Below are 23,887 nucleotides of genomic sequence, written 5' to 3'. Positions count from 1 at the left end.
AACCTCCAACTGCTGTTTCACACAGTCACAGAGTCCTCTGTTACCTCTCTCTACAAGTTTCCTATCAAGAATAAAAGACTCATTCTGTTTCTCCACCACTTTGGAGAGCTAGCAACTTTATTCAGCTCTCTGGGGTCTTATATTCCTAGACACATCCTGGAAACTGTTTCTTGGAACTTGCCATCTTTCCCAGAATTACTAAGAAATTAACCAAGAAAAAGAGGCCACAAGTTTCTCTTCTTGCAGACCCCACCAACCTGTGAAGGATTCCATCCCTATACACACTCCTGAGAAGGAGGGAACAAGGCCCTCTGTTCTCAGGCAGCCTCCTGCCATCTCAGAACCCATAGTTTTCTACCCAAGTGATTCCTTATGTCAATCAAAGAAATATTGTTCTATTTTATTTTTCTAAAAATTAGGAGTAGAAAGATCAGGATCAGCTAGTGCTTTTCTCTGAAGTCTTTTGTTGGCTACCCTTACTATCTTCTATTATTTGCAAGGCCTGAGCTCTGGAAACTTAAAAGCCAGAAATAGCTCCTCCTCTGCTGTTCTTTTGCTAATACATCATTTCCCTAAAGCAAAGAGTCTAGAATAACCTCTAAATTTGAATTAGAGAGAGAGGAACAAAGGGGAACAGGAAATGCCAGGGGGAAATCTGTTAAAATTTGGTTAATATTTCAAAAACATAATCCCACTGAAACCAATTACTCTAGTTTTTGTTCTCTAAGCAACAGAATATGGCATAGATTGTGTCTTTTACTACTTGCTTATCACACACATAAAACAACCTCTGCCCCACCTCCCCCCACAAATATGCATAAAGTTAGAATGCTAGTGGCTTGCAGGAAAATATTTGTAATACACATAAAAGATCAAAGTTAGTATCTATTTATCACTGAAATATATATATATATATATATATATATATATATATATATATATATATCAAAAAAACAGTCAATAAGGATAAAATCTTCTGAAGATATTAATAGGAACACAACTCCTAAGGCCCCACCCTAGTATACTGACACAGAATTTCATAGGAGAAACTTGGAAATCTTTATTTTCAGTTAAGCACACTCAAGTGTTTCCAGAACCTCCTACTAAAGTTTGGGTCTCATTGATATTATGGAATTTATACTTTCTCAGAGAGATTAGAGTCTGACTGAATCAGTATGATAAATGATCCTAGACAGGAAACTAAACTTTACATTTTCTAAAGTAGGAATCAAAATACTGATAAAAAGCAAAAGTTTCCAGCACACAGACACAGTAATAAACTATATATCTGGAGATGGCATCCTACTGAGGAGACAAATCCTTCTCGACATTATCCTGCACCATTTTTTCCAGTGTATGCCCTGGGCCAGGTGTCCTCTAACCTAGTTATATTACATTTCCTGAACCTTTTATAAATAAAAATTTTTACTGCTGCTATTCAATTTCACATATTTACGTGTCCACACATTCTCTTTGTCTAAGATTTCTTCTGTCTCACCTTATGAAGGAGAGATAATTAGCACTGGTTTTCAGGTCTTTGGGATTGCATGCATTGCCTTGATTAATTTATAAAATTCAACTGATAGCACGGAAACTATCCTAGTTGTCTAAATAAGCATATGCTTCATATGTGACTTAAATATGTGCTCAGTAGTCCTGTTATTAGTTAATATTTAGGTGCATGAAAAGCAAGTGACATAATGATGATATTCCACAAATAAATGTGGTCAAACATAACCCAAATATGTGTTATATGTTAAAATACATTCTACTTCCCTATATAAAAATATGAACAAATAAAAAAAGAAACTTTATAAAAGCTTGCTCTGTAGTGGCAATTGCATTTACATTTATTAACCAAACGTGAATAAGATATGCCATGAAGGAAAAGAAAATAAGAAACAGTTCTAGCATCACAAGAATATTCCATTTAGAATACTGCTGTCATCTCTTGGCAGAAATAGCCTGTTGGCTTCATTTTGAAGCAGATTGCTTTGATAGCCCCCCTATTTCAAAATTTGGGTGCCAAGCTCTGTAACTACTGTATTAATGCCAATATTTGTTAACTTACTAGAAAAAAAATCACATTCTAGCATACCATTTCTGTGTTTTTAGAAAAGCTCCTGTCCCTCAATCGTAATTGGAAAGCCTTTCTCAAACTTTGTAGGAAAGTTCTAGTTTGAAATATAATAGAGAAAGCACGTATACTATTTGATATCTTTCCTAACCGGCTGTGCATTCAAATAATATTCATACTTTGTAATATTTGAATAACACTTTAAAAGATCACAGTCATCAGTTTACTTGTCAATAAACTCCTCAATAGTGAGCTGCTTGTGGAAGCCATTTCTGGCACAATGGCACCTAGCACTGAGCATGTTTCATAAATGTTAGCTGAGTAAATCAGTAATTCCAAAACCATGGGATAGGAAAAAAAAAAAAAAACATGCTTGTATATTTATGTCTTGTCAGGCTGTGTAAAAGTGATAGAAAAAATGTTGTATTCAATGTGTAAATGGACAATGTCAATGCTGTATGTTAATTCTTTTCAGATCCAGAATTTAATCAGCTTTTCAGGACAATATCCATAGCGTGGATAGTCACTAACATTACCAGTTGGTTTGCTTTTCCATTTTTACATGGTGAAGGTGTTCTTTGTAAAGTCTTTCAGATATATCCCTCATGTGGCTGGCTCAGGTGCTCTCTCTATTGAAAACAACATTAGCCCCTTTTTATTTACCATAAAGAATCCTCTCTCATCAAAAGCAACAGCAAGAAATGCAAATACCTTCTGAATATTTTTTAAATATATTTTACTATTTCAAGGGAGAAGGGTTAGATGTACACCCCACAATAATCAGCTGGTTAGTATCACATTCCGTATCTCTTCTCCAAATCCCTCTCTGCCACAGGATTATACAGTGATAATTATATTATCACTTTGCTTAACCAGCTCCTTGGCTTTCCCTTCCATCAACTGGTATCTTCCTGAGGTTTTGTACAGAAATTTTCCCTGATACAAATACAGCCCTAGGTCCAGTCATCACTTGGCCAGCCTCTTTCAAACCAGACCCAGTGGACAGATCATCTTTTAAGTAATTAAAAATTCTGTCACATCATTATGTTTAAAATCTTTCATGAAGGAGCAATTAGTCCAAAGAAAGTTGGTGGTAAATAGAAAGTCTTTCATTCCATAAGTCTTCAAAAATTCTAAATATTAAAAAAGTGATTAACACCTGTTACTTAATTTTTTTTGTAATTCTGATACTCCTATTATCTCTTTCCCAAATTAATAGGACTCTTGAAGATCTCTTTTTTTAATAAATTATAGAACAGATAGTATCAAAAGAAGGTGTGAGATGTTTATCATTTAATTTATTCAATTCAACTGTGTTCTTGAATGCAGTATTTGGTGCAAATCAATGGGATCCAGTGCTCATAGACAGTCATATTGAGAATATGCATATATTATTATCCTTTGTGTTTTCTCTTTATTTAAAAATTTTCTTTTCAAAATTCCTTATCTTGACCATTTGGGGGTCAATTGAAGATGCTCTCCAGACACCATTATTTTCTCTAATTCCATGCAGTAAAACTCTTGTCATCCTTCTACTCTTCTTTCCCTGACACTCCTTTGCAAATCCTCTCCTTTATCTTCCTGCCCCTCATCTGTGAGCAGCTCTCCAGCTCAGTCCTTAGACAATCTCCCTCATGGGAAATCCCAGCAAAAGAGTTTCACCCATAGAAGCTAGGTGTCCAGGAAAGTGAGCAGAGCTGAAATCCTGAGAGCAGCTTAGCCCTTTACCTATATCCAGATCTTTAACATATTTGTGTTCACCTAAAAAGATGCTCTTAACAAACTTGGAGAACATAACTGACACAAATGGAGATGTCTGTTACTGAGGATTATTAAAAAATAAAGCATTATAAATAGGAAAAATCAGAACTTGTATAATGGTAAGTTTTAATAGGGATATCCTTGCTGATTACAGAAGTGACCTCTTTATATAGGCCCAAAGTCTTGGAATCAAATGACTCCAGAAACTCTAGATGTCCCAAAACCAAAAGGGAATTAGAGGCATCCCCCAACCTACTAGGCAGAAGTAATGTGGAAAGTAAGTGATGTAAAGCCTAGCAGAATATCTTGCAAATAAAATATGTAAAGCTGTTAAACAACTTAAATTTGAAGACATTTAATAATGATAGCTTTCCAATAGCATTTTATGAACACTGCTGAAGGAAATTACCTTTTACTTTTGTCAAAACTGTCAAAGCAAACATTTCACCAGACTAAGTACAGTAGGCAAGGAAGTTTTTATTTAGTACTATTGGAGAGATACTAGTCAATAGGAGAGAGAACAGCATGCACTCTGAACTCAAATCTGCTGGGAAAGTGGGGCTAGAGAGTTTTTAAGAGATGGGCAGGTGCTGGTTAGGGATTAGGGGATGGCAATTTTAAGTCATCTGTTTGTCAATTGGCCTTACAAAAAGGAAAGTAAACTTTGTCCCATCTTCCATGACCAAAGATACCATTATCCTTGGTACAAAGTGTCCAAGGAAGTCAGGCTCACATCAACACTGAGAAGTGTATGGGGTCTGAGAGCTATTGGCTCGGGCTGTCTTCCTTGATCACATTCCAAAAGACACTCCTGGGTTGTAACACCGACAAGATTTATAGACACTTCAAAGGCGCAACGAAAGCATTGTGATTACAAGTTTCCTGCACTAAATGCTCCAAAATAAGAAAGATCAAGGCCTATTGAGAAGAAGATAGTCTAAAGTTTAGTAAAGCTGAGGGGAATATTATGTCATCAAATATTAGTCACATTATTTACAGGATTTCTTTGATGCACACTATTCAGAGGGTAATTCGTGCACCATTTAAAAAAAGAATAGTGAGAGTAATGCCACCCGTACATCGATGCCTCCTCTCAATAAATCTCTAAGATCTCATTAAATGCCATTTGAAATTTATTGTCTTCAATTTAATTAAAAGAGAACATGCTAGTTTTTGCTGTTGTTGTTTTAATACTGTGGATTGAATCCAGGGGTGTTTACCAGTGAATTACATCCCAATCCTTTTTATTTTATATTTTGAGACAGGGTTTTGTAGAATTATTAAGGCCTCACTAAATTGCTGAGTCTGGCCTCAAACTTGCAATCTTCATGCCTCAGCCTCCTGAGTGGCTGGGATTATAAGCATGTTCTATCACACCCAGATGAATGTGTTAGTTTTTAAAAGAATTACATAATCTCCAACAATATGCAGAAACTTTACAATGGAATATTATGATTTTGATTCCTTGGGTAAGTGTTGATTACTGCTGAAAAAACTATTTAATTGAATTAAATAACTATATAACCAAATTGATTTTTATTTGGATAGGTCTTTATTCAATGGTTCCAAGTATTCCTAAAATACTTGTAATAACTTTCAATTTGGAGGGGGTAAAAATCCCATTTCCTTCTTCAGACTACTGTTAGATTTTGAAAAATATTTTAAATTTCTACTATAAGCAAAGGATAATACTTAGTGATTTAGTAGATTAAAAATGAATAAGGCAAATCTTTGCTATTAAAATCACACACTAACAAAATAAGTTACACAAGTCACCAGGTAGCTCTAATACAAGGCAAAATGAAATCAGTGCCATAAAAGAATTTTAATTGCTTTGGAGAGAGAGAGAGAGAGAGAGAGAGAGAGAGAGAGAGAGAGAGAAATCAATCCTACTAAGTCTTTTTCAGTTCATAATTATCTTGGTGAAGTATTAAAAGGTTGCAAGTAACAAGAAACCTCAATTTCTTTCAATAAAAAGGGTGAAATAGCAAACATAAATTTACTTCATGGAACTGAAGGCCAGATTATGAAAGAAAATGGATTCAAAAAGTAGACAATTAAAAACAAAATTACTCCCTAACTCTCGGGTGTGGCAAAGTCTCTTATTCCTGTATCTTTCCCCTTAATTTTTCTCTCTTTCTGCCAAACTTCCTTTTTTCTTTAACACACACACAGCCAAACACAAATTTCCCAGGACTTAATTTGCATCACTTCTCAGTTTAAGAACTAATAAGACTGACTCACATCTAAGATACCCAAATCCAAATACCCGAAGAGAGACTCAGAGTGAACTTTCCTAGGCCAAGGGTCTACCTCAGCCCAAACTATAAGGATTAAGATTATTGAGGTATGAGGTGAAAAGAGTTTCCACACAAGAGAAATATATATTAAAACATAACCCACAATGTGTCTCAGACAACAAGATAGATGTTACCAAGAAGAAATTTCTTAAGTTTCAATAAACATTCCATAGAATTGACCCTTGGAAGGCATTAGGTTTTAAAGTTGGCAAAAATCAAGAAAAAAAATTAGGTTTGCAATGCCTTAAATAGCTCCAAATTCCTTCAATCATGTGATTTTATGCATATAACCCCTACTGTCTTGTGTGATGATTTGACTGCAAATGACAAATAGCTTTGACTAAATTGGCTTGAACAACAAGAAGTAAAACCTGTACTCAAACAAAATGGTCTAGGGTTTGTCAGCTTGGCTCTTCAATGACATTGTGGGAATCAAAAGTTCTTTCCATCTTTCTGTCCTACCATGCATTAGCATACCTGACTACTTCATGCTAGCACCCTTCATCCTCAAAAATGGCCTTAGCAGACAGATGTCAAACCATATCTTGATATGCAAGGTTCCCTCCTCGTTCATGTAATTTAAGGAAATGCCTTAAATAAAACCCTGGATAGAAGAGTGGGATCACTTTATACGTTTATAACAATCAGCAATTTCTCAGGAGTCATTTTCCAACATGGAAAAAGAAGGAAATGAGTGATTTGGAACTCACTTATAATACTTTTGGTTCCAGCTATGTTCACTTTTGTTCTACTATTTATGTGAAAACTGACCTTAAGTTCACTAAGCACTGTGAACTCCAAGGTTATTTAACTATGGAAATTAATTTTCTGTGTGCTATCTATTGACATCCAGTGATATGGAGATTTGAAATATCCTTTGGATATAAAGGTGAGGCTCTAAAGCCCCAACTAATGGTTAAAATAATTATTATTCCATTCCTAATTGGGGTTAGATTAATCAACTTATGAAAATTATTTAGATAAAATTGGGAGATTATTGTCACTGGCTTAGTCACTTTGTATCACAGATGTCTCAGAGAATTGAGCTGTCCTAGACCTGAGGAAACCACAAGTGAAGGTTGTGGATTGTATGCCTCTTCTCTAGGATATCAACAGGGCTCTATGTTCAGGATATTTGAAAGATCTGCCTATATTTGTCTATTCCCACTAGACTCTGGGAAACACTGAAGTATTCTGTGGAAAATTGCCTCGGGGTAGCAAAAACAATTTTACTTGTATCTTAAAATTCTTCCACACATATCATGGCTCAGATTTGCTATTTTGAAAATTGTGTTTGTTTATTGTGCTTAGTTACAACTTTCTTGAAAGTTGATCTTTGAAACCCATAGCATCAAGTTTGAGACTAGGGTCACACTGGTCACAATGACTGTGACCAATGACTGAAAAACACATTATTTTTCTTTACTTAGTTCTGCACCTTTGCCCAAGACATAATATTATGCCAGCTGCCTTGTAAATGCCTAAATATCTTCAGTAACTTAAAACTTAAAAGCACAATCCCCTTACAAAATGTTGAGAGCAATATTTATGTGTATCCAAGGTTTAACATTAAAATCGAACAAAGCATGCAGTCCTCAAGGAGGAGAATGACTCTCCACTCCTCAGTGACTTTCTTCAAACAGGACATATCTATTTTAGTTAGTTTTTTTTTTCTGCTGTGACCAAAAAGAACATATTAATCTAGTAGATGTCTCTGTGCACAGGTATGACTCAGTAGTACCAGATTTCATCTTCACATCTCCTATTGTTACAAAATTGGTGAGGAAGGGAAAGGTACAAAGGCCACTAATACAGTCTGATACACCTGGCAGAATTTATCCCAAAGTCCCCTGAACTGTTATCTTCTCCCAGAGTTTTATCTCCTCAAAATTAATATTCACAATATTTTCTTGGTTTTTTATTTTTAACTTTTATTTATTTATTCTTTAATTTATTTATTTGTTTTAATTAGTTATACATGATGGCAGAATGCATTTGATTCATTGTACACAAATAAAATTTTTATTTCTCTGGTTGTACACAATGTAGCCTTGTACAAAATGTGCAGTGATACATGTACCTAGGGTAATGATGTTCAACTCATTCCACCATCTTTCCTGCTCCAATATTTTCTTAAAGGATAAAAGCTATATGAGTTTTACATTTTTTAAAAATTAAATGTATTTTAACTGAAAAATAAAAAAACATCAAAATTGCACATATTTGTTAGATATTATGTGACTTTTTATATGTGTGCATCATGTAATGTTTAAATTAGGTTAAACATGTCTAACTCTGCAAACATTTATCATTTCCTTATAGTGAAAATATGGATAAGATTTCCCAGCACTGGTTCAACTATGTTTGTTGGAAAGAAAGAACAATCTGATATTTTTTTTAATAAATTTTACAAACATTGGAAGGAGAGTCTGAAAGATAACACATGGTATTCAGACAGAAACAGCCATATAGGACTAATCTTGGTCTATGGTTTTGTTTTGGTTTTTATTTTCCTGATTTGTAAGGTACATTTCAAAGATCCTAAGGATTCCTATTTTGGAAAATTCTGTTAAACTTTGTTTAATCAATGTTCTCCCAGTTCTATTAGAATAAAGACTCCAGTTTTCTGGTTTCTCATAGTTATTAGTGTCTGCTGAACACATTCTGTGAAAATGGCCCTAGATCAAAAGTTGTAAGAAAATTGGAGTTGGGTCATGAATATAAGTCAATGAGTAATCATGTACCTCTACAGATAATTCCAGTAAATTAACAAGTATTGGTTCTCATTAACTCCTCTGTATGTCCCTGTTAAAAATTCCCAGACTGGATTTGTAACAGCCAGTAGAGGAAGGAGTTCCCTCTTTGCTTGGTGCTCTCTGCCTTAAGAGGGAAACGTTTTGAATCAGTGATGTGCATGGGTGCATGTGTGCATGTGACCATCTATGATGACCCTAAAGATTCAGGCGTTGCTTGCTCTTTTTGATTATTCATTGGTCATTTGTTTTTTGGTTTTTTTTTTTAATTGGTTGTTCAAAACATTACAAAGCTCTTGACATATCATATTTCATACATTTGATTCAAGTGGGTTATGAACTCCCATTTTTACCCCGTATACAGATTGCTGAATCACATCGGTTACACATCCACGTTTTTACATATTGCCATACTAGTGACTATTGTATTCTGCTATCTTTCCTATCCTCTACTATCCCCCCTCCCCTCCCCTCCCATCTTCTCTCTCTACCCCATCTACTGTAATTCATTTCTCTCCCTTGATTTTTTTTCCCTTTCCCCTCACATCATCTTATATGTAATTTTGTATAACAATGAGAGGCTCCTTCCATTTCCATGCAATTTCCCTTCTCTCTCCCTTTCCCTCCCACCTCTCATCCCTGTTTAATGTTAATCTTTTTCTCATGCTCTTCCTCCCTGCTCTGTTTTTAGTTGCTCTCCTTATATCAAAGAAGACATTTGGCATTTGTTTTTTAGGGATTGGCTAGCTTCACTTAGCATAATCTGCTCTAATGCCATCCATTTCCCTACAAATTCCATGATTTTGTCATTTTTTACTGCTGTGTAATACTCCATTGTGTATAAATGCCACGTTTTTTTTATCCATTCATCTATTGAAGGGCATCTAGGTTGGTTCCACAGTCTAGCAATTGTGAATTGTGCTGCTATGAACATCGATGCGGCAGTATCCCTGTAGTACGCTCTTTTAAGTTCTTCATGGAATAGTCCAAGAAGGGCAATAGCTGGGCCAAATGGTGGTTCCATTCCCAGCTTTCCCAGGAATCTCCATACTGCTTTCCAAATTGGCCACATCAATTTGCAGTCCCACCAGCAATGTACAAGTGTACCCTTTTCCCCACATCCTCGCCAGCACTTGTTGTTGTTTGACTTCATAATGGCTGCCAATCTTACTGGAGTGAGATGGTATCTTGGGGTGGTTTTGATATGCATTTCTCTGACTGCTAGAGATGGTGAGCATTTTTTCATGTACTTGTTGATTGATTGTATGTCCTCCTCTGAGACGTGTCTGTTCAGGTCCTTGGCCCATTTGTTGATTGGGTTATTTGTTTTCTTATTGCTTAATTTTTTGAGTTTTTTGTATACTCTGGATATTAGGGCTCTATCTGAAGTGTGAGGAGTAAAAATTTGTTCCCATGNTCTATCGAGATGATCATATGGTTCTTATCGTTAAGTCTATTGATGTGGTGAATAACATTTATTGATTTCCGTATATTGAACCAGCCTTGCATCCCAGGGATGAATCCAACTTGATCATGGTGCACAATTTTTTTGATATGCTTTTGTATTCGATTTACCAGGATTTTATTGAGGATTTTTGCATCTAAGTTCATTAGAGATATTGGTCTGTAGTTTTCTTTCTTTGAAGTGTCTTAGTCTGGTTTCGGAATCAGGGTGATGTTGGCCTCATAGAATGAATTTGGAAAAGCTCCTTCTTTTTCTATTTCTTGAAATAACTTGAAAAGTATTGGTATTAATTCTTCTTTGAATGTTTTGTGAAACTCCGCTGTATATCCATCCAGTCCAGGGCTTTTCTTGGTTGGTAATCTTTTGATGGCTTCTTCAATTTCCTCCTTTGTTATTGGTCTGTTTAAATTATGTGTATCTTCCTGACTCAATCTGGGCAAATCATGTGACTTAAGAAATTTATCAATATCTTCACTTTCTTCTATTTTATTGGAATATAGGGTTTCAAAATAATTTCTAATTATCTTCTCTATTTTTGTAGTGTCTGTTGTGATATTGCCTTTTTCATCCTGTATGCTAGTAATTTGAGTTCTCTCTCTTCTTCTCTTCGTTAGCCTGGCTATTGGTCTGTCGATCTTATTTATTTTTTTGAAGAACAAACTTTTAGTTTCATCAATTTTTTCAATGGATTTTTTGTTTCAATTTCATTGATTTCTGCTCTGATTTTAATTATTTCTTGCCTTCTACTACATTTGCTGCTGTTTTGCTCTTCCTTTTCTAGGGTTTTGAGATGATGTGTGAGTTCATTTATTTGTTGTTTTTTTTCTTTTTTTGAGGAATGAACTCCAGGGAATGAATTTCCCTCTTAACACTGCTTTCATTGTGTCCCATAGATTCCGATATGTTGTGTCTGTATTTTCATTTATCTCTAAGAATTTTTTTATTTCCTCCTTTATGTCTTCTGTAACCCATTGATCATTCAATAACATATTGTTCATTTTCCAGGTGATGCGGGATTTTTCCTTCCTTCTTTTATCATTGACTTCCAGTTTCATTCCATTATGATCAGGTAATATGCATGGTATTATCTCCACACCTTTATATTTACTAAGAGTTGCCCTATGGCATAATATATGGTCTATCTTTGAGAAGGATCCATGTGCTGCTGAGAAGAACGTGTATTCACTTGATGATGGTTGATATATTCTATATATGTCGGTTAAGTCTAGGTTATTGATTGTGTTATTGAGTTCTATAGTTTCTTTATTCAGCTTTTGTCTGGTGGATCTGTCCAGTGGAGAGAGCAGTGTGTTGAAGTCACCCATAATTAAAGGAGGTGACCAGGCAAAAATTGTGGGAACTCTTTCAATAGGAAGGTGGCAAGTGCAAAGCCTCTAGTGAGAGTGTATTGGCACATTCCAGGAGTAGGAGAAGCAGCAGAGTAATAAGCAATGGAATTAAGAAGATGTGTGGGAGATGGAGGTAAAAGAGCAAAGGCCATCCATGGAAAAACATTGAATTGTACTTTAATTCAAAAATTGGAAGCCATCTTAAAAATTATATTTAAAGACCACATTGAAATTATACTACAGTTCAAATTTTTCTGATTTAACACAAAAATACCCAAACACAAAAATCTGCAAAATCACAATGACATGAGTGTTCTCATCAAAATTAAATTCTGAATTTTCTCTAGTTAATATTTTCCTTTTATCAAAAAAGAATTAGTTGTTGATGGACCTTTATTTTATTTATTTATATGCAGTTGCTGATAATTGAACCCACTGCCTCACACATGCTAGACAAGTGCTCTTCCACTGAGCTACAACCCCAGCCCTTTCCTTTTATCTTAGCAACAACAAAATGCTGCTCTTTTCCAAATTTTATTATATTTTGCCATAAATTTTATATTTAATAACAGTTTTGAACTCTGACATTTTGACTATTTTAAAATATTTTTTGATGAACTATTAGAGAGTTTCTTTCTCTTAGATTTTTTTTTTTTTACTTCAGCTCTCAAATTCTCATGTTCCTGGATTATAAATATACACCAGATCTGATCAAATTCTTTATTTCCCACAGTTGTTAGGCTGCACAAGTCTTCCTGCTTTACAACAGTCCATCTCTTCACAAACTTATCATCTATCTTCAATTCTCCATTGTCCTAGACCAATTTAATTTCTGAAAAAAAATCCACAGTATTTCCAAGGAAACTTCTCAGCAACCAAGTTTGTTCACTGGCCAAGAAACCCTTGGGGCCAACCAAGTTATCTACTTAATCTTGATGAAGATTGGAGATATTTAGAATTTGCTTCCTTTAGTTGAGCAATATATAAATGAAGCAATAGTATTTTATGGCCCAAACTCATAAACAAGTATGAACATATGAGATATTTTTTTTTGGAATGTCTTGCACAAGAGTTTACAGAAAAAAATAATTTCAAATCCTTTCTTTGTGACACTTGACGGTGAAGCTATGAAAGCAATTAAATACATAGATATATTCTGATACTGTACTATAGTTTAATAGAGAAAATTTTGTTTTACAAGTTTAAAACAGCTAAATTAATCCAATCTTTGACTAAGATAAAAATAAACAGTTGCTTAAATTGTTAACTAAAATTATGAATAGAAAAAAAATTAAATGAATAAGTTTGAGCTGCAGCCTTAACTTAAAGGAATCCCTGTATTATCGATAACAACTCAAAGTAGCACAAAGAGATACTCTCTTTTTGTCAGAGAAAACAAGATTTTTTATTTAGAACATATGGATTTCTAGTTTTCTTTTAAAATTTCTTTTATTTGAATTTTTAAAATTAGTAACAAAGTTATATAAAATGTTTCTATGGTAACATATAAATGTGTGTGTGTGTGTGTGTGCGCGCGCGTGCGTGCTCTCACATATGATATAATGAGTGACCACTGAAACACCTGGTCTTAAAGAGAGGGCGAGATCACTTCCAGTTGAGAATGTTCTAGAGGTTGCTTGCAAATAGTGTGGTGATAATTAGCATAGCTAAGCCAATAATTACCTAAATGATTGGAAGGAAAATAGAGTGGCAGTGAACAAAACTGATTCTCTGGATCCTGTCAGAATCTTATTAAAATGGTGTCAGGGAAGTGTGACAAGGAGACCATAACTGAAAGACATTAGTTGATGTGGCTATGATTTGCAAATTAATGATCTGACAATCAGAACAATGTGATCACTAAGAGTTTTATATTAGTCTCACTTAGCAATTTTATGTTATAGAGTGTCAATTTTTAAAAAAAAATTAAAGAGGCCATTTATCTTATGCAACCTGTGAGCCAAAATTTTTGAAATGTTCAGGTTGCTTAGCATGACTATAAAACAACTAGCATGATTTCTAAGGGTCTGGGATACAATATTTAGCTAGAAATGTAAAAGCTTAGTAAAATATTTAATTAAAAAACTTATAAGAATGATGGTAAGGGATGTGACTCGTGATTGTCATTAGAGTTACATAAAAATTAAAGTAATGATGCTTTTAGAACATGAAATGACCATTTCAAGGGAAGACCAGTTTTGTGTTACCTTATGCTACAAATCCAGATTAGAGCTTGAGATCTTCAAGGGGCAACATGCTGAAACAGAGACAAAATTTCTCCTGTATTTGACCTAGTTATCAAACACATAGAGATTATTCATTGCTTAAACACCACCCGCTCCTATTGTTAGCAATCCTGCCTGCCTGCTCCTCTATTGTTCATATCACCCATTCTCTGCTTTAACAAGTTTTTTGTTCTTTCTAAATTTTCTCTATCTAAAAATTACTGTGGGTCTTCCCTCTTTTTGACTTTTGCTGCCTGGAGTATAGTCCCTCCTCTATACCCCTGAAAGGAGCAAACTCATTCAGGTTCAAGTCGTATTTTGACTTCTTTCATAAGCTAGAAGAGTCTCAGGTACCACCGCCCTAAACTTGACTAGACATTGCAACATGTTTGACAATTCACAAAGGGGCTGGGAAGAGTGGACACCATCTCAAACCAATACTCAGAGGAATCAAACACCAGGTATACTGGGATCCTAGGCACAGGGGGCCAGAAGGGAGGGAAGGAAATTGGGACCAAGCAGAATAAGGAAGAACACAGAAGCCAATGAGTACAGCTCACTTCTCTCCCTCTCCCCCACCCCTTGTGTGTGCACGCACATACATGTATGTCCATGAGGGCATCAAGAGAACTGGGATTCAGAAGAATTCTGGGAATCCTATGCAGGAATACGCCAACCCTGGACTTGGTCCTCACAGAGATCAATATTTTTTTTTCTTTATGTTTGTTTTGTTTTGTTTTCCATGACAGTTATTTTAGATAAAATTCACATACTATACAATTCACCCATTGAGAGTGTACAATTTAATGGTTTTTCGTCTATTTGCAGTTATACATGAACATCCCCTAAACTTAAGGACATTTTCATCTCATCAGAATGTTCCCCCTTCTTCTTCAGCCATCATTTCTCTCATGTCCCTATTGTTACAGCCGTAAGCAAGCATCAGTTTACTCTCTCTAAAGTTTGTCTATTAAGGATATTTCATGTAAATAAAATGCTTCCTTCCCTTAAGTGATGGCTAATTTTAAATGTCAACTTGAGGGGTGAAGCGATACCCATAGAGCTGGCAAATCATTATTTATGGATGTGTCTGTGAGATATTAACATGAATTAGGGGACTGAGTAAGCAAGATCTGCCTTCAACAATGTCAGCAGCCACTACCTAATATGTTAAAGGTTCAGATAACATAAAAGGCAGAAGAAAGGTAAACTCTCTTGTAGTTGGAGCAGGGATATCCATTTTGTCTGCTTTTGGACATCAGAACCCCAGGTTCTCTGACCTTCAGACTCTGGGACATGCACCAGATCCCCCTGTGTCTGGGTTCTCAGGCCTTCAAGACAGTGAAACTGTCAGTTCCCCTGGTTTTCAGATCTGTGGACCTTCTTCTTTCCTTTCCTTTTCTCTTTTGCTATCAGTATTGTCCCATCACTTCTGTCCTCTATCCAAATCTCTTCATCTAAAATCCTGTAGCACTGAACTCTATCTTAACCATGTTTTACACAAATATATACATATGTTTCATGTAAATATTGTAAATACAAATTTGCTACCTTAAAAAAACATACATTTTTGTTATGGCAACTCTTATAATTCTTTACTGAAATTGCTCTATATGTTTGGGCATATACAAATTCTTAATATTCTCATTGTGAAAAATATGATTTTCAAATCAGTCAAAAATTAGTAAAAGTCAGTTCAATCAAACTAGCCAATGTTATCTTCAAGATAAAAGAAAAAAAAGTGTCAATAGAAGACAGTTATTCCTATGTAGTTTTTGTAACTCACTCTATAAGCAAATCCAAATGACAGCATTACGAAATTGTTGTGGCATTAGCAACAGACTTAGTTGATAGCTTACCAAAGTGAGTCTTTGAATAATAATATTTTTGAATATGCAAATGATATTGTGCACTATAATTGCCCAGACCTGCCATACATTATTCAAAAATTGTTGTTTTGTAAGTTGTCTTCTCAAATTCAAAGAATGTAAGCTCTCTGAGGACAGTTTCTTCCTTGCCTGCTTCTACCTTTCACAGCACACAGCAACTTTTTTCTTTTTGCAGTGGCCTTTGGCCACTGGATGACAGAAATCAGTGCTACATGTATACTTCATCATGTAATTCAAGAATCAGAGAGAAAGCTCTCATATTGGAATGACTCTTCAGCTTGTTATGAGATTTATATAATGATTTTGAATTATAAGAACTAAAAGTCTCCAAAGAATAAAACTAAAAGCAATTTTAAAAAATAATGAAATGGTAAACTGCATTTTCACAATTTCTTTTGGTTACCAGAATAGACATGAAATGAATTAATGGAAAATACTGAAGTCTTAAGTTTAATATTATGGTCCCTAGAGATGTTATGATACAAGCAAAATGAATGAATTTAGATTATTCAATTTAGTTATTATTTTCACTTCAGGGGAATTCCTGAATAATTAAGCATAGTGATGTCTATAGCTAGTTAGTGTGTCTGATTACATGGCTCACCTAATGAAACAGTAAACAGATTATCAAATTAAAAGTTCCCAAATGGGAAAAAAGGCTAAAATAGTTATCTTTTCAAATACCAGGTGCTTAATCAGGATTGCTAGCTATCTAAGGTAGGTTTCATGAAGTTTCATCATAAAACTAAATTTAAGTACAGAACATGAAGTTTTTTTTAATATTTTATTTTTGAAAACATAACACTAGACAGTTTTATGATATTTAAAAGATACAATTTATATGGACAAAATCTTGAACTAAACATTTATAGAGACAAAGCATGAGGGTTTGAAATTCAAGGAGAAAGCTAGAAATATAATCATATGAGTGCAAACTTTCCTAATCTTCCTACACTCATGCTCAATTTTCTTTAAACAAGTAAATTGAATATTGTGAGTTCTGATGTAAGTCATTCCATGGACTCCTACCCTATGAGATGGGTTGTCTACTCCCTTAAAGAAACCTCTTGACCAGTAAGAAAATGTCTACAGGGCAGTATAATGACCCTGAGGAGATGCTAACTCCATCAAAGCATTTTTCATCTAAATCTTATCTTTTAAAGTCTGGTGGTTGGGTTAATTTCTGTACATACAAAAGTTAATATGTGATTTTCAAGGTAGTATCATGAGGGTATTATGCAGTTTGCAAGCACATATCTAATAAATTGTTGTTGTATGTGAGAAACAAAATGTGTAACTTGTAACTGGGTTACAGAAAAGTTAAACTGCATAAAACCATTTAGTATAGCGTGGCACTAGCTTTAAAAAGTTTGAGAAATGCAGATTAAACCATCTAGAAATAAATAATTTAAGCCTAGTAAAGGCTGCTTCTTATTTGACTACAGTGATGAGTTCTTGTTTTGTTTGTTCTCTAAACTCTTGAATGAGAAATACATGTAGAAATAACTCGTATATATTTGGTTTAGTCTGTAAATATTTAAAAATTTTTTCAGAAAGGAAAATACATGTATAATATTCCTTTCTGTATTCAGGAGTTATGCTGCCTTATTTTAAAAGAAACCCTTAGAATACTCTTCTAAATGAAAGTATATTGTAGATTCTGTGAGTGAATGGATTCTCCAGGAAGGTGTGAAGAAGCATTGATCTGGTTCCCACCATTATTGTTAATCAGAATCAACTCTGCTCCAGTTGAGGACCAGAGACTCTACCATAGATTGTACACTGAAAACCAGACTTCCTCTCCGGGTCCAGTCCTGTGTTCAACTACTTCTATTGATATTTATGTATGAAGTAACACAGTGCACCTGTGCATTTTCTATCAGTTAAGCCAAACCCGTGGCAGGACACATGAGCATTCCTTATGAATAAGGCATTAGAAATATTTACATACTAATTTCAAGCTGAACAAAACTTTTTCATTAAACCAATCCTATTCTTTACTCTTTCTCTGACTACATAAAGACCAAAAAGAGAAAGAAATAATATATCTGAAGCCAAATACATTCATATTGTTTTCAGATGTTTGCCTTATATCAAGATATATGTTAAGCAGATATTTGACTTTCATTTTTTTAATTCCTTCAAAGGATGTTACCACCCACTTCCTGTCCATGGTATCAAAGTTAATAGGTCACACACTGACTCAGGCCTTTAGTATGTTAGACACTGCTACATGTGATCAATTTGGCATACAATACATGTTTCCTATTATTTGAAGCAAATACTTGTTTCTAAAACTTTAGCTTATAACCTTGTCTATTTCAGCCCCATTTTTAAGATAAACAGTATTTCTATTTGCCCTTTAGAAATAGGACTCCAACAGGTGCTTGCAGTAACAATTCAACAAAAAAACGAAATTAAACTAATTCTAAATTAAGTATATGATTTCAGAAAAAAAAGTGGTAATGCAGAAGGTTTTTTTTTTTTTAATCTGTCTGAACCTCAAGGAAATAATCTAGAAATTGTCTGAGAAAGCCTAATTCAAACTTTAGCTTTAGTATTTATTATTTAGTATTCTTTATTATTTAGTATATTTATGATTTAGTATTATTTAATATTATTTGGCTTTAGTATTTATCTCCCTAGTATAGTAGCAACTGAGTGAAACATGTTCCCCAGTAGTTCACAGTCTAGTCAGAGCAAACTCTAGTAAACCAAATCATGTCGCAGCATGAGGCAACCACGGTCAGCTAGAATACTAGAGCGACCGAGAAAGAAAACGTAATTTGGCCTCATGGGGGGATATGAGGATGGTTAGGAAGGGAGGACTTCTGAAAATAGCTGAGTCTTAAGTTACAGAATTTGGAAGAGAGAAGTGGGTGGGAAGAGTGAGTTGAGAGAGGGGGATGCTCCTGTCAGCAGCAACCACACATAATGACATAGAGATGTGGACATGGATGGCTTTCTTGAGGGACTCCAGATAATGGCATGGTTAGAAGAAAAGGAAGATGGAGAGGGAGGTAGTGAAAAGGAAGAATTTAATTTGCTACCCGAGAGTTTGGTATTAGTCTGTAAAGTGATGGGACTTTGTTTAAGGTTTGTAGATGACATGATCCTATGTCTAAGTCCTTGGCAGTGTGGACAGGGAAAGGAGAAGAGTTACAGCCCTTCAACCAAAGCAAATGTGAAGTGGTTTAGATCTTTGCTGTGAAGTTTAATAGTTACTTCGTGTTAAAATCTGAAGCTAAATTTAAATACCTTGTCTCTTGCCCAGCACTAACATATTTAGCTGCCATTTTCCTTAGCCCACACCATAGTTCTCTGTTTCTTTTGATCATGTTGGTTACTAATATTGGATAGGATTCTCACAGAATATGCTGATGAAGACTGTGGGAGAGTATTTCCGGGGAGGAAGAGCTCAAGTTATGGTATCAGGTAGCCTTGAATAGAATCTTGCCTTTAACAGCGTTTAGCTTTGTGGCTTTGGGAAATCCCTTAACCTCTCTGAGTCTTGATTGGCTCACCTTAACAATGGAAACCGAAAAATCTATCTAGCAGGGTTGTTAGAATTGAAGAGCATTTATGCAAGACCTCTAGATCAGAGTAAGCCTTCAATGAGCAAGCAGTATACATACTTATTATTTAAGAAAAAAAAAATGTCACAGCACATTTTTTTTATTTTCCAGTTGCTCTTTTAAAGACAAACAGACACTGGCAGGAGCTCAAGGTAGAGGACTGGGCCTGGGACTCTCCTGTCACTCTAATTCTAGGTGATTAGTACTTCCCAGGAGCTAAGCAGCTGAGCGGCTCCAGAAGCCTATGCAAAACAGTCTTGACTTTAACTATGTAATCAACCTGACAGGGCCACGGCTGAAATAAATGTGAATGCCATGGCCAGGTGGCCTTGGGGATTGTGGAGTGCAATTAACCTGCCTACTCCCATTCACAGAATGCCCCACAGAGAGGTAGTTGCCTTGTCACTGGCTGAGCTTGGCTCTAGTTATTAATTCTAAACAGGATTTGTGCTCCCCAAGTGTGGGACTGATCAGTGCCACTTCCAGAGATCAGAGGACACTACATGAAGACTGTCGGAAGCATCCATTCCCCTAACAGGAATGCCTCTTGGGAATTTCAAAGAAAGGACATGAGTAGAGTGGTGAAGTAGAAAGAAAGTTGGCATTTTTCCCCTCTTTTCATATGAATAGAATGATGAGTCCCACCCATTTCTGACTGTGTTGAGGCTGTAACCTACAGTCTAAGCAGAAAACCGAGTTAGAGAGCAAAAATGGAGAGTTTTATCCCCCAGAGTGCAGCCCAGCAGTTTGGGTAGAAGGTATGGAAGTGGAGAAGGAAGGACTTCTAGGTAACTGGTTTCCACTTTACATTATTTAGTACTGTTTCTTTTTTCCATTCCTAAAGGCAAGAACATCAGAAAAATCCTTTCCTATGTAGCTGCAGCTGGCATTTTTGCAGTGATCATTAGAACATGTTGGCAGTGGAAAACAGCTTCAGCATTTGCAGAACTAGCTGTCACTTTGTGCCAAAAGCAAATAGAAATAGAAATAGTAACACCAGTATTGTTATTACCGTACCAGGAAGCAGCGTGCTGTGCTACGCCTGCAACCTGCAAAAGTCATGCCTACTATCCTTATCTTGCCTGACCTCTCAGAACCATTTGTGTATGGGAGATGAAAGAGCGGAGGAGGGTGAGGTGGGAGGTGGAAACTGTCACTGAGTTTGAGCAGCTAGCTTGACTTTGCAGCCCATGACTCTCTCTTCCCAAGGGATTTACCTCTTTTAATTGCAAAAAAAAAAAAAAAAAAAGATTGAAAATTAAGTTCATTTTAATGGAAGTATTAATTAATAGAGTGAGTTAGAGAATTTGGTCATATTTATCAATAGCCTTTAAAAAATGTCATATATTTGATCTAGAATGTCATTACGTCTTTTCAAAGACTAGTCACCAAAGAAATAGTTTAAAATGCATGCAAAGATTTTTAAGTACAAAAATGTATATTTATATTTTAAAACAGTTTTAATAAATAGAATACAATATTAAATTGTCATTAATCCACATTGAATATCTTCAGCAATTAAATGGTCTTATAGAACTTTAAGTGACATGAGATAAAAAAACTTATTGATTAAATTTTCTCTTTCTCATTTCAAAAAATGAGTTCTTTTCAAGGCATCCCAAGCAAGAGGGCATTTTTCCTTAATACTTATGTATTACAAGAAGTAACACACACACACACACACACACACACACACACACACCAGAAATTGGAATAACTTTTGGAAGATGCTAATCTGTCCACTCTCTGCTTTATGTTCTATATAGCCTCCCATTAATCCTGTTTCTGCTCACTGGAAAACGGAAGCATGTGCCCATGTTTCAGGACATGGCTGCTTATCACTGACCATCTGCCTGGATAAATAAAGAGCAGCTTCCTTCTGAACAATCTATTAAGAGGAACACCAATTAGTGACCTTATTAAAATCAACAAAACAGGATTCAAAACTATGTTTATGGCACATCATTCACTTAATCATTCATTCAATCTTTATGTGTTGAACATTGAGCATGAAGTAATAACAAGGGTTAATAACAATGGTCCCTTCCTTCTCAGGGCATACAGCTGAGAAGAGAGTAAAGGCACTCAAAATCCATGCACGGAGTCCTGCAATATGCTGGGAAAGCAAGCTGAAAGGGATCTGAAATCAAAGTTGGAGGAAAATCAGGTAAGCGTGTTCACCAAATTTTTTCTCAAGAGGTTGTTTAGAGTAGTTAGGCTGAAAATTGCATTTCTGTGTTTTTAAGAGGTTCTACCAAGCGATGCTGCCTAGGGGTAAAGAAGAGTGGGGTAAAAACAACTTTCTAAGCCATATTAGAATGTGTTAGTCTTCTTGCTGGTAATGGATAACTGTGATAAGTTTGAGCAGAGGAGATAGTTGATCAAACTGACAAATATATATATTTGGATGACTTTAAGTTTCTGAATTACTCAGTGGCAGATCTATCTATCTATATCTATATCTATCTATCTATCTATCTATCTATCTATCTATCTATCTATATATATATATATATATGCCACTGCTATGAAGAGAATGTATTGCCTGATCAGCATCCTAGAGTCAGGAAGGCCAATAGGAGATTGCATTTGTAATATCAGCAGAGATGAATTTCCCTGTACTAGGCGTAGTAAAAGTGGAGCAAACTAGTTGAACTTGAAAGATATTTAGAATCCACTGAACTTGGAGGCTGGTAATTTGTGTGAAATGAGTGAGAGAAAAGAGTCAAGGATATAGCCCAGATTTATAGCTTAGTGTAATTAACTGAGATTGAAAACAGAAAAGCCAGAGAGGGAAAGATAATAAGTTCAATTTTAAACACATTGAGTTTGTAGTGCTAATGGGACAGCTTGGGGTGATACCCAGGAGGAAATTCTATATGTGCATCTGAAATTCAGGAAAGGCACAGAACAGCTGGAGATAGGGTTTGATATGTCATAAGTGTATAGACCATACTTCAAATAATGAGTGTGCATAAGAGAATATGGGAATTCAATTATAATTTTTAATTATAATCTTTATAATTAAAGAGTAAAAAAAAAAAGAAAAGTAGCTGAGAATAAAGCGCAAATATACCTGAAGGACATGCAAAGGAAGAAAAATCCCAGGCAGGAAAGAGACTTAGAAATAGTTGTCAAAGAGATGGGGAAATAATCCAGTATAGGGCAGTGGCAAAGAAGTCACCATCAGGGCTTCAGGAGAGAAGGAGTGACTTGGTGTTAAGATATCCTTTTATAAAGCATGCATATTAATGCATTAAAGGAGAAATGATATAATGATAACAACAGATGATTGGAAAAGAGTTGATGAAATCCAGTGGGTATTGTAATGGTGATTGCTTCTTTAATATCAACATACATCTGAATGCATGCACCTGTATTAATACATGTGCGAGTAGCAGGTGTGTGGCTGGGGGAGTTCCCAAGCCCCCTCCATTTTTGACAGCTCAGTAGGAGAACTCACAACACCCAGCATATAGTTGTATGGACTCACAGCTAGGATTTATTACAGTGAGAGGATATAATGTCAAACCAGCAAAGCTAAAGGTCCAGGGGAAAGCAGATACAAGTTTCTAAGAGCCCCCACCCAGTGGAGTTACACAGGATGAGCTTAATTCCTCTAATAACAACATGAGTGAAATGTCTGCCAGGGATGCTCACTGGAGACTCAGGGTCCACAGGTTTTAGGATGGTTATCTAGATGCTCTCTGCTTAGCATTTCCTAAAATCTTGGGATATGGTCAGCACCATATTATTTGCACAAAAATTTAGGCACTACAAGGCATTCTTAACAGTGAAAAGTGAAGACACTCTTAGTCCAGTTCCCACATGCCAGACAAGATTTATGAGGATGGTCTCTGCAGTAGTATGAGACCCAGATAGGAGATTCTAGTAGTTTAATGTAGGGTGATGCTGTGAAGGTGGGAAGAACTAGAATAATTTAGTGTTGCTTAGGAAATACAATTAATGGGAGTCTATAATTAAAGGCATGCAAGGGTGACAGTGAGTGAGGTGCTTGGATGACTTTAAGTTTCTGAATTACTCAGTGGCATAGATAAAGGAACCGCATACATGATATAGAAAATACCAACATAGAGCATAATTCAAAAGGTATAAACACAGAACTCAGCACCCTTTTCCCTCTCAAAACTATTACTTTAATATAAGTTTTAATAGTCTAGTTTGAACCTCAGAAAACCTCAGAATTTTTTTTTTTAATTCTCATTATTCTTTTACCCTTTTAATGCAGGGGCTAATATTGCCTGAAGGGAGATTGACAAACAGCAATCAAATAATTAACTTGAAATACAAATACATTTTTAAGCAAATCAAAGTGTTATCATGTGAAATATAAAGCTTTTATTTTGTGAAATTACAAGCAGGAACCTCACTAATGCCTTCCTCTGAAGAAGCACACTGAAAATTTATAGGAAAGAATATGTTAGCTTTCTCTTAAATATAACTTGAATGTTTTATGTGTGTTTGTATTTCTG

The sequence above is a fragment of the Marmota marmota genome, unplaced genomic scaffold (genome assembly GCF_001458135.2).
Source record: "Marmota marmota marmota unplaced genomic scaffold, marMar, whole genome shotgun sequence".
Lineage (NCBI taxonomy): Eukaryota > Metazoa > Chordata > Mammalia > Rodentia > Sciuridae > Marmota > Marmota marmota.
This window is presented reverse-complemented; position numbering follows the sequence as displayed.